This window comes from Dasypus novemcinctus, chromosome 26 (assembly GCF_030445035.2).
Source record: "Dasypus novemcinctus isolate mDasNov1 chromosome 26, mDasNov1.1.hap2, whole genome shotgun sequence".
Lineage (NCBI taxonomy): Eukaryota > Metazoa > Chordata > Mammalia > Cingulata > Dasypodidae > Dasypus > Dasypus novemcinctus.
In genome coordinates this window covers 13,152,943-13,163,768 of record NC_080698.1, presented here as the reverse complement: position 1 = coordinate 13,163,768, position 10,826 = coordinate 13,152,943, and the positions used below count along the sequence as shown (strand labels likewise).

At 60.5% G+C, this 10,826-nt stretch overlaps 1 long non-coding RNA gene across 1 annotated transcript; it reads right to left on the bottom strand.

Annotated features, from left to right (window-relative positions):
• Positions 1 to 707: 707 nt before the first annotated feature.
• On the bottom strand, positions 708 to 2,551 carry LOC131276207 (uncharacterized). Its single transcript, XR_009183723.2, has 2 exons — positions 2,390 to 2,551; positions 708 to 2,133 (listed from the first exon to the last, which is right to left on the bottom strand). It is a non-coding gene; the product is annotated as an uncharacterized lncRNA (long non-coding RNA).
• Positions 2,552 to 10,826: the final 8,275 nt, after the last annotated feature.

Here is a 10,826-nt window from a genome sequence, read left to right as displayed (position 1 = left end):
TCTTCAGGCAGGACCTCAAGGAGAAGGTCTGACCCGCGGCGTGGGGCCTCGCCCCGTGCGGGTCCCTGGCAGCCCGAGCCAGCCCAGCCTGGCATGTGTGCTGGGCTGGAAAGTCCCCTCACTCGTCTCCCTAGGAGTCTTCAAGGTCCAAAAGTGCCCGCTGCTCCGAGGGGCACCCCCAGCCCAGAGAGGCCGAAGGGGCAAGCTGAGGCCGCCCAGCCCGCTGGCGCGGTGGCTCTCGGCGAGGCCTTCGCCCTGCTCTTCCGGCGAGGCCCGGCCCAGCCAGGGATGGGGCCGTGCAGCAGGGAAGGAGAGGGCCCGGAAGGAGCGCGCTCCCAGCATTCCAGAGCTCCTTTCTCTGCGCGCCAAAATCCATGCCCGTCCCTTCCTCGCAAGCCTAACTTCAGGCCCTGTAGCCTCCAGCCCATCCCTTCCCCTGCGACACCCCTAGGAAGGAGGCGGGGGGATGAGACCAGAAGCCCAAAGAGACCCTGGCCTCGAGGGCTCCCAGCAGAGGGGGACGGGGCTCTGTGTGGCCTGCCTCCCCCCCGGCCGCTGTGAGAGGGGGTGGTGCCACGGGGAGACCCTCGGGCCTGAAGGCAGGCAGGGGTAACAGGTTCGGATTGTCCAAGCGCTCCTCCACAGAGGATCATCAGCTCCGGGCGCCACCTCTCAGAGCCTCAGTTTCCTCATCTGTGAAATGGGGCTAGGGAACACACCGGCACGCGCTCTGGGCCGGTGGAGAGTGGCTGCGCAGCTGCTCGTGGTTCGGCCCGTCTCCCCACCTGTGGAAGGGGCCTGTGGCAGTTTGAGATTATTTATGAATCCCCAAAAGAGAGATTGTTTGTCAACTGGCCTGTTCCTCTGGGTGTGATACCCTTCATTTCCATTAAATTCAAAGGTTTTTCAGTTTATTTAATAAGATCGACTTAGGGCCTTTGATTTGACCACGTGCCCCCTTGGTGGGCTGATATAAAGGGCCTCATTCAAGGAGATGCACACGGAAGAGGTCAGAAAAAGAGAGAGAGCTCCACAGGTGGCAGAGGAGAGAAGGCTCAAACAGCTAACGCCCCGGGAAGAGAGGGAGACCAGGCCGAGGGCCGCCATCTTGCTTCAGCGCGTGGCAAGAGCCTCGGGTGAGGAAGCAGCGTTGGGACGGACTTCGGGGCCTTGTAGCTATGAGCTCCCTCCCCAAATAGATACCCTTCATAAAAGCCAACCGATGGGCGCGGGGGGCGGGGAGTGGGTTATATGGGAACCACTTATGGTTTTTTAACGTAACGTTCTGTGTGATCTATTAACTTTAATTTTTTAAAAAATGTATTAAAAAAGCCAACCAAACTCTGGCACTTTACATCAGCACTCCTTTGACTAATACAGGGCCCCACAGCCCCAGAAGGTCAGAAACAACCTCCATTTCCAATGTTCTGTCTTTCTGTCCCTGGGCATCATTAAAATGTGCCAGAAATTCCAAAGTCTGGTCTTCCAAATGGCACCTCCCCGGCCGCCTGGCACCCGAGGACGTGGTGAGAGGACTCCACGAGCCCTGGGCCAGGTTTGTGGGTCAGACCGAGCCTGGCCGCAGTGGCGGAGGAGGAGGGCAGGGAGAGGCAGGGAGGGTCGTGGAGCAGAAGCGCGTGTGCGTGTGTGGCCGTGTGAGCACATGCGTGCAAGGCTTGGGGTCAGAGTGAGCTTGGGGTGGGGGGTCAGGGACAGCCGGGAGAGGGTCCCTGCAGGCGGCAAGCGGGACTTGGGCCGGCGAAGGGCACTCCTGGGGGAGGGAGCTGTGGGCAGTCGGGAAGGCAGGAAGGAAGCTGCTGTGGCCGTCACTGGCTGGAAAGCCTCCTGGCTGCCGTGGACAAGGTGACCTGACCGCCTGGGGAGAGGAGGCTGGGCGGCGGGCAGGGGTGGGGGAGCAGGAAACGACGGAGCATTGTAAGAGCGGCACGACGGGGCCGCTCTGGGCTGGGTGCTTGCACCAACGTGCGGAGTCCTCCCTGGAACCTGGGTGGCAGGTCCTGCTACTGTCCCACTTCACAGACGTGGTGGCCGAGGCTCCGCCAGACGGTCACCTCTCTGAGGCTCCACAGGGGAAGCGGCAGAGCTGGGGTTTCACTGTCCTGGGACCAGGCCCTGGGGACAAGGAGATAATCAAGGAGTCCCTGGGCTCGGCCCTCATGGAGCTCACCCTCCCGGGTGGTGTGGGCTTTGCCCGGACTTGCTGCCACCATCACCTTATGGAGGAGGCACCAGGCCTCGAACCCGGGTCTCCTGACTCCCTGGGCAGTGCTCCTTCTCCCACACCCCATGCTGAGTCTGGAGGGAAGCTGTTTTCCAAGCCAGGGAAATGGGGTTAGGCTCACTATCCAGGGCGCCCTCGGAGACAAACCCGGGTTGGGGCCAGAGGTGCTCCTTCCAGACAGGTGTCCTGGGCAGCCGCTGCCCTGAGCCCTGGCTTCCCCAACTCCTCCCTGGGGTTGTCGCGGAAGCCCCGGAGCAGTGGCCAGGCAGATTCTGTGAGCCGGAAGAGGCTTCTTTACCGTGAGCACTGGACCTTGAAACGCAATGTGGCCCGAGCCCAGAAGCCGGGGCAGGCGGGTGGAGCCTGGGAGGCAGTGTGGCCCAGCCCCCCTCCTCTCCACTGGCCTGTGCTTGCTGGCAGCCACCAGTGCAATTATCCCGCACTCCACCAGCCCCGACCGCCACGGCCACTCAAGTTTTCCTGCCAAACACATTAGTTCGCTGTGTGCCGATTACTGCAGAGATGTGGGGCCTCCAGACTCCTGCCAACTGCTCCCCAGAGGGTCAGAGCCCTGCGACACACACACACACACACACACACACCTGTAGCCCTGACCGCCTGGCCACCGCTGGGCCCAGCTCTGCCGCGTCGCCACTGTTTGGGGTCTTATTGTACAGTAGAGCAGGGTGTGCCTTGCACAACTCCAGGGGCCCCTGCTCCCACAGGCACAAGCTTCAGTGCCCTAGGGGCAGCCTGCTCATTACCTTTCTGTTCTGGTTAAATTTGGCTCCTGTTTGCACCTTTCCAAGACCCCAGGACAGGCCTGGGCCTCGCTCATTTTCACACCCGCATGGTGCCTGCCCTGGAGACCGACACAGAGCGTGCCCTCTAAATGCGTGTTGGAATGATAGGGCTGGGTAGATGGACAAACGGACAGATGAGTGACTTGTCGGAGGTCCCTTTAGCCAGTCGGTAGTGGATGTAGGACTTGAACCCGGGGCCTGGGCTCCAGCCTGCTGCCTGTCTTATCCCGGGCCCAGCCCAATCCCCCAGGCAGGACCTGCTTGGGGAGGTCAGGGTGTCTGCACAGCTAACACCGCTCTGTGCCGCAGGGCGGCAGGGGTCACCACCCCAGGCAGGCCTGGACTCTGCCCCTGCATCCTGGGAAGTGCTGCAAGTCTGAGAAAAAAGATGGCCTTGCTGGGCCGGGAGAATTCCACCATTGGATCCTGGGGTCCAGCATTGAGCAGGGAACGTGGCTGCAAGGGGAAGAGGGTAGAGCAGGGGGCTCCTCCCATCTCAACACCCCCAAGACCCAGTGAGGGAAAAACGAGTAACTGGACTTGGCGGGCAGCATTGGAAGCCAGCTTCTGAGTGAGGACGGCTGGTCCAGGGGAGGAGGGGCTGTGACCGCACAGACAAAACTGCACAGTGGTCTCCAAGCCCGAAGGCCTCCTCCCCCAGCTCAGCTCCCCTGCAGGTCAGCTGGACCAGGGGACAGCTGCCGCCCTGGTGCAGCCACTCTGTGTCCGGGCAACCTGCTTCCTCCCAAGGCCTCCATTTACCCGTCTGGAATCAGGTTAATGTTGAATGTAAAAAGCTCCTGGGCAAGCAGACGTGACTCAATGGATAGAGCATCCACCTACCATATGGAGGGTCCAGGGTTCAAACCCAGGGCCTCCTGACCCGTGTGATGAGCTGGCCCACGCCCAGTGCTGATGCGCGCAAGGAGTGCCATGCCACGCAGGGGTGTCCCTGCATAGGGGAGTCCCATGTGTAAGGGGTACACCCTGCAAGGAAAGTCACCCCATGTGAAAAAAGCGCAGCCCACCCGGGAGTGGCACTGAACACACAGAGAACTGACGCAGCAAGATGATGCAACAAAAAAGAGACACAGTTTCCCAGAGCCACCTGACAATGCAAGCAGATGCAGAAAAACACACAGTGAATGGACACAGAGAGCAGACAATGGGGGAGAAGGGGAAAGGAAAAAAAAAAAGCTCCCTGGGCACTGTGCTGGGCATTGTAGGTGGTCCAGACATGGTGGCTCCTGGGCACTGCCCCATTTTCCAGAAGGGGAAACTGAGGTTTTGGGAGGCAAATTGGCACCCAGGGACAATGGCAGGGCCAGGACAGGCACGCAGTCCCCTGACATATGGCATCCCATGGCAGGTGGCATCCTAGCCACACTGGCCCCTGGGTGGAAAGACCCTGCCCATTTGGCTGTGGACTGTTGGGTCTAAAATTCCACTCGGAGCCCTTTCTCACTGCCCCTTCTCAGGGTTTGCCCAGCGCCGCCTCCTCACCACTCCTGGTGGGGCCGGCCGCCCAGGAAGCTGTCCTGGCCGCGCTCTTGGCCTGAAAGTCTGGACATGGCCAGACACATGTCCTGCCTGTGAGGAGGCCGGGGCGGGGTAGCAGCACCTGGGGCTCTTTCTCAGAGCCATGCCAAAGTATAGGCTATTCCGGGAAATTGAGATGTGAGCCAGGCCTGGGGGCCTGTGCCCACGGCCCTTGGGGTTCTGGGCAGCCCTTGCCCAGGAACTGCAGGCCCCCCCTGTGATCAGACTCCACAGGGCCACAGCTGGGCATGTGGAGGCCTGGGCCCAGGACAGACCTGGAGACGGGTCCTCTCCTGGCAGAGGGACTGAGTACCAGCAATGCCACCCCTCACTTCGAAGCGCCACATTGACCATGTGCATATCACTTTAGAATTTGCAAAGAGTAGCAGGTTGGCATCTCCCAGGTGGTAGGGGAGGGCAGGTTCCTGCCTGCCAGGGCCCGTGCAGGGTGGTCTTGGGTGTTAGCTTTCCTGATCTTGACTCTATTCTGGAGGATGGGCTATCGTCATCCCCAGGTGAGGGCATAACCCTCAAAGTGGGGCAGTCCCTCGCCTGAGATCACATGGCCCTACGTGGACGGTCCAGGTCAGCCTGACCCTCGAGCTGGTGTTCCTCACTGCTGCCCAGAATGTAGAAGTCACGGCTCTTCCCAACTGATGGGGCAGAGGCTGCAGAGTGGGCTAGAGAGGACCTCAGAGGGCCAGGGCTCTGCAGAGGGGGTGGCAGTATGAACCTTGTGCTAGAAAGCCAGAGGTAGAAGTCGCCAAGCAGGGGACCATTCGGGGGCTGTGGACGAGCCAGCAAAGGGCAGTGGCCCCCAGAGGGCAGCCTGCAGGTGAGAGGCTGGCTACAGAGACCCCGGCTGTCCCACAGAGCTCCCTGTCCTGTTCCTGCCCCCAACAGCCTCTGAACGTGGGTACTCCCAGAAATCTTCCCAAAGGCCTTGTGTTCCACTATCCCAGTGCCCAGGACCTGGATTAAAACCCCGTGTCCCTCTCCCTCAATGGATGGGGAGCTCCAGGACCGTGGCGATTGTTCTCTTTCACTGCCTGGCTGATGACACAGAGGAGACACTCAACAAATATCTGTTTAATGGATGGATGATTAGTTGGATAGACAGACACATGGATAGACAATGGAATGGGATGTTAAATTCCTGTTGCAGTTGCAACAAATAACTACAAACTTAATGGCTTAAGACAAGTCAAGTTTATTATCTGACAGTTCTAGAGGTCAGAAATCCAAACCGGGTCTGGCTGGGTTAACTTCCGGGTGTCAGCAGGGCTGTGCTCCTTCGGGAGGCACTAAGAGAGAAGCCGCTTCCTTGCCTTTTCCAGCGTCATGAGGCTGTCCACATTCCTTGGCTTGTGGATGCATTCCTTCAGCTTCAAAGCCAGCCACGCCAGACTGCGTCCTTCTCAAGCTGCCATCTCTCCAGGTCTCTCTTCCGACAGCCTCTTCTACTTTTAAGAAGATTTGTAATTACATGGGGCCCACCCAGCTAATGGAGGATGACCTCTCTATTTTAAATTCAGCTGATGAGCAGCCTTAATTCCACCTGTAACCTTAATTTTCTTTTGCCAAATTAAGTAACACACTCACAGTTCTGGAAATGAAGGATAGCATCTTTTGGGAGTCATTATCCTGTTTATCCTTACCATAAGAAATGGTTGGAGGGATGGATGGATGGTTGGTAGGCTGGTAGGTAGGTAGGTAGGTAGGTTGGTAGGTTGGTTGGTTGGTTGGTTGGACAGACATTGCTGGATGGGTGGGTGGGCAGGCAGATGGATGGATGGATGGATGGATGGATGAACAGCACACCAAGCTCCCTGCATCCTCTTCCTCTATTAATGCAGTGCAAGAGCCTTGGGCCAGGAGAGGGATCTTTGCTAGGCCCTGCATTTCTGCCCATTGGGTTTTTTTTGTTTTTAAAAATTTATTCTTTATTTATTTCTCTCCTCTTCCCCCCCCAGCCCCCTCCCCCCCGTTGTCTGTTTTCTGTGTCCATTTGCTGTGTGTTCTTTTTTGTTTTTGTCCGCTTCTGTTGTCAGCGGCATGGGAATCTGTGTTTCTTTTTGTTGCGTCATCTTGTTGTGTCAGCTCTCCATGTGTGCAGCACCATTCTTGGGCAGGCTGCACTTTCTTTCGCGCTGGGCGGCTCTCCTTATGGAGCGCATTCCTTGTGCATGGGGCTCCCCTATTCAGGGGACACCCCTGCACGGCACAGCACTCCTTGCGCGCATCAGCGCTGCGCGTGGGCCAGCTCCATATGGGTCAAGGAGGCCCGGGGTTTGAACCGCAGACCTCCCATGTGGTAGGCGGACGCCCTACCACTGGGCCAAGTCTGCTTCCCTGCTCATTGGGTTTTATCACCCCATCTGGTCTCATGCTTCCAGAGGCAGGGTACTCTGTCCCACCTACCAGCCTGGCATGCCAAGCTTATTTGACCATTGCCTGCTGATGAATGAGAGACACCGTCCAGGTGAAATGTGACAGAAAATCAGTGAAGTTTGGGTGGGAGAGAAGCTCACCCACTTGGGAGGTTTTTTTTTTTTTCCTGCAAGACAGGTCAATTAACTTTTGGTTTATTCCTTATTTATCTGTTTAAATATAAGATTTGATTTAAATGAATAATCTGTATGTGACAATGCATAATAATGTAGGGTCACCCACCACCCACCATCCAACACGAGAAGAGGACTAAGAGCTTGCCCTGTGAGACTGTAAGCTCCAGGGGCCAGGGACTCATGTCTGTATCCCCCCAGCCCTGAATCCTGCCTGGCACCCTTGGGCCACAAGAGGTGTTCATTGGTGACTCCCCTACCCAATCCCTTCCTCCCCAGAGTTACCATTTCCTGGCCTTTTTGTAAATACTTCTATCACGTTCATATGACCCCCTAAGACCATAATGTTTTAGTTTGACTTGGCAGCGTGGGGGGCTTTGTAAAAATGGCTCTGAACGAAATGTGGGCTTCTGCAATTTGCTTTCCTCCCTCCTCCTTATGCTTTGGGATTCACCCGTGTCGCTGTGGGGGCTGCAGCTGATTTCTCAGTCTCCTGCCTCTGGGTATTCGTGCTGTTCTAGTGTCTTCTTAGGAACAGCGCTGCTAAAAATGTCCCCGGGTTGGAGGGGATTTCGTTATCGTTATTGTTATTACTTGTCTCGTTCGCGTCCAGGCAGAGCCACCACTCCCTCCTCTTCCCCCAGCCCACTGCACACACAGGCACGTCCCCGGATGCTGATGCCTCTGAAAGAGGCTCCCCGCGACCTGAGCCAACCCCGGGGGCAGCTGCAGGGGCCCCATCCCGCTCCCATGTGGACCCACACCATGCCCCCCCACCTTGAGTCACCCTCATAGGCCCATCTGGGGCTCTGCTCGGAGCAGGCAGAATGAATGGGCTCAGACGCTGCAGGTGGGCAGTCCTGAGTTCAGACGCCCAGTTCCCCAGGAAAGCTCTGTGACTGTGGACAAGCCGTTGCTCTCTGTCACAAGCACTGTGCGTTTGGGACTGGTTTGTTCACCTTTGTCCTCCCATTCCTCACGTGTGAAGCGGGGCCGAGCGTCTTCATAAGCCCGGCCTCACAAAGCCACCGGAGCATTACCAAGAGCACAGGGGGCGGTCAGGGAAGGGGAGGGGGCGCTGCTGTGGTGGTCGTCGTTGCTTTCCCTGCTCCTATCTTGGCATCTTCTACTCTCCATCCAGCCCCAGATGCTGTCAGGGGCTCTAGATCCCTGTTCTACAGATGAGGAAACTGAGGCACAGAGTTGGGAAGGCTCCTAGCCAGGTCTCGACCTGCTGTCCCTCCACCCCGGCTGCAGCTGTACGTGTCCCACTGCCTCCGCGGGGTCTGTGTGTGCTGGCCCCCTTGGCCGTGTGGCCCTGGAAGTGCCCTTGCGTCTCTTGCCGTGCCCTTCCCATGCTCTGCCCTGGCCCTGGGGCATGACGCTGGAGATGGCAGAGGGGCCGCACTGGCAGGCTGACCATCACTGGACCAGGGCCAGCGGCTTACCTGCAACCTGACCCCAGTGTCCTGCCTGGGTCCAGCAGTTACCTTCCATCCTCCCACGGTCACGGGAGCCCCCGCCCTCCCTGAGCAGCCCCCTCTGTCCTGCTTGGGTGCGGGCCTCCCCACCCCTGACACCTGGCTCTAAAGGGTGGTCGTGGGATGGGACTGCTCAGGACGGCACCAGTGGGCATGGGCCATGACAGAAAGATGAGGACACTTCCCCCGGACTGGGGGAGGCGGGAGCCGCTTCACTTGCAGCTGCACCCTGTGTTCAGAAGAGGAAGCTGGAGAGGCAGGGAAGAGAGCGAGAGGAACAAGGGCCCGGATCTGCCTCCTCTGCCTGGTTTGGCTGCGCTCAGGCCCCAGGTGGGGACCGGGTGAAGGGGGCGCCTGCCCTGAGCTGGGGGTGGGGGCTTCCCCAAATGCAGACTTAGTGCTGGAAGGAGCCCACCGCTCCCACTCTGGTCACCCTCGGTAATGCAAGTCCAGGGGTCTGGACCGGTCAGACTGCCCTGTCACCCCACTGCCCCTGCCACACGTGGGGGTGGAGCCTCCAGAGGGAGTCCTCGGGGGGTCAAGCCTGCGAGAGACGGGCGAGGAGGAGCCCGCGCCCCCGCCCAGGGCCCCCCGCTCACTTTCCCCCCATCCCCCGGCAGGGAACCCCTCCTCCAGGCTGCCGCAGCGTCCCCCCCCTGCGCCCGCGCCCGCGGCCCCCCAGGCCCCTCCTCCGCGCCGGGGTGGGAGCGCAGTAACTCGAGTTATTTTTAGCCAAGCCGCATCCTCAGGAGAAGCCAGTCAAGGGGAAGCCGCCCCCGCGCCTCCAGGAGCTGCCTGCGGAAAGCGGTCGATGGAAACCAGCGCCGCGAGGGCCGCGCGCCAGGCGGGCGGCAGGCACGAGGCCGGGCCGCGCCAGCACCGTGCGCCTCGCGGGCGCTGCCTCCCGCGCCGCGGGGCCCGTGGGACGCCGGGGTCCCCGCCGGCTCCTCGCCGTCCGCGCGCGGCTCCCGCCCCGCAGCCCGCCCTCTCCCGCCTCCCACAGGGGGGCGCGCCATCTCGGGCCACCCCCGCTGCCCTCCCCTCTCCTCCTCGGAGGGCCCCTTGGGGGTGGGCAGCCCCCACGCTACCGGGGGAGATTTGGGGACGCCCGGTTCCAGCCTTGGCGCAGGAGGCCGCTGGCTGAGGGAGACGCCCTGACCGCCACCACCTGGCCTTGAGGAGCGAAGGGCAAGCCCGGGCTGAAGGAGCACGAGGTGCGGGAGCAGGGGGGACATAGGGACTCCCGCAGAGACGGATGCAGAGCTCCTGGCTCCGGCCCACCGGCAGGGGGCGCTCTTCCCCGCCTGGCCCGGGGATTTAAGGCTGTGCTGCGGGTCCGCTCTGGGAGACCCGCTCTCAGGGAGCAGCGTCACAGGGCTGGGGGCGGGGGCAATGCCAGCCTTCGCCCTCCCCAGCCTGCCATGTCCTCCCCACCCCTCCTCACCTCTGCCTGATTTTATAGGCTCTGCCTTCCAGCCCCAGTTGCATGCTTCCTCTCCCAGGAAGCCTTCCAGGTCTTCCTCTAACTCCCTCGGGCCTGGCCCTGGTGGATCACTCTCCGCTCTACGTCTCGGGGCGCTGTGCCTGCTCCTTTCTCCCCTCCCGGGCCCCCAGGCTCTGCACACAATAGGCGCTCAGCAAATGCTGGGCCGGCCAGTGGACATGAACTAGCGTCCCGGTGACCATGGCAGGGGCCCTGGCCTGGCAGACACGAGGGGTTTCGAGCTCGGGGCCCCCACAGATCTGCTGGTGGGGCCAGGGGTCACGCGTCGTGTGACATCACAAGACTCTCCCCCAGCCTGTGTGGCTGTCTCTGCTTTCCGCCAGAGGGGGAGAGGCAGGTGACTCAGGCCCCCGGAAGGGGAGGGACTTGCTCAGTGACACACAGCTGGGTTGGGTCAGCGCTTGGGCCGGAGCCCACTGCTTGTGGCCACAAGTCCTTCCCACTCAGGAGACATCTGATGGGATCTTTGAGGTCCCCAGCCCTCCCGATCACACAGCCCTCCCGCCTCCCAGCTCCCCTCTGCTCTATCCGGTGCCCCTGGTGCCTCCCAAGTGGGGCTGGCCCTCGTTCTCTTTCACGTGACCCGTCGTGCGCTGGGGCCTGGGGGTACCGCAGACTAAATGGGAACCCAGGAAGGCCAGTGGTGGGAAGCAGGCACCTCTCAGGACGCCGCAGGCCAAGGGCCTTCCTGGG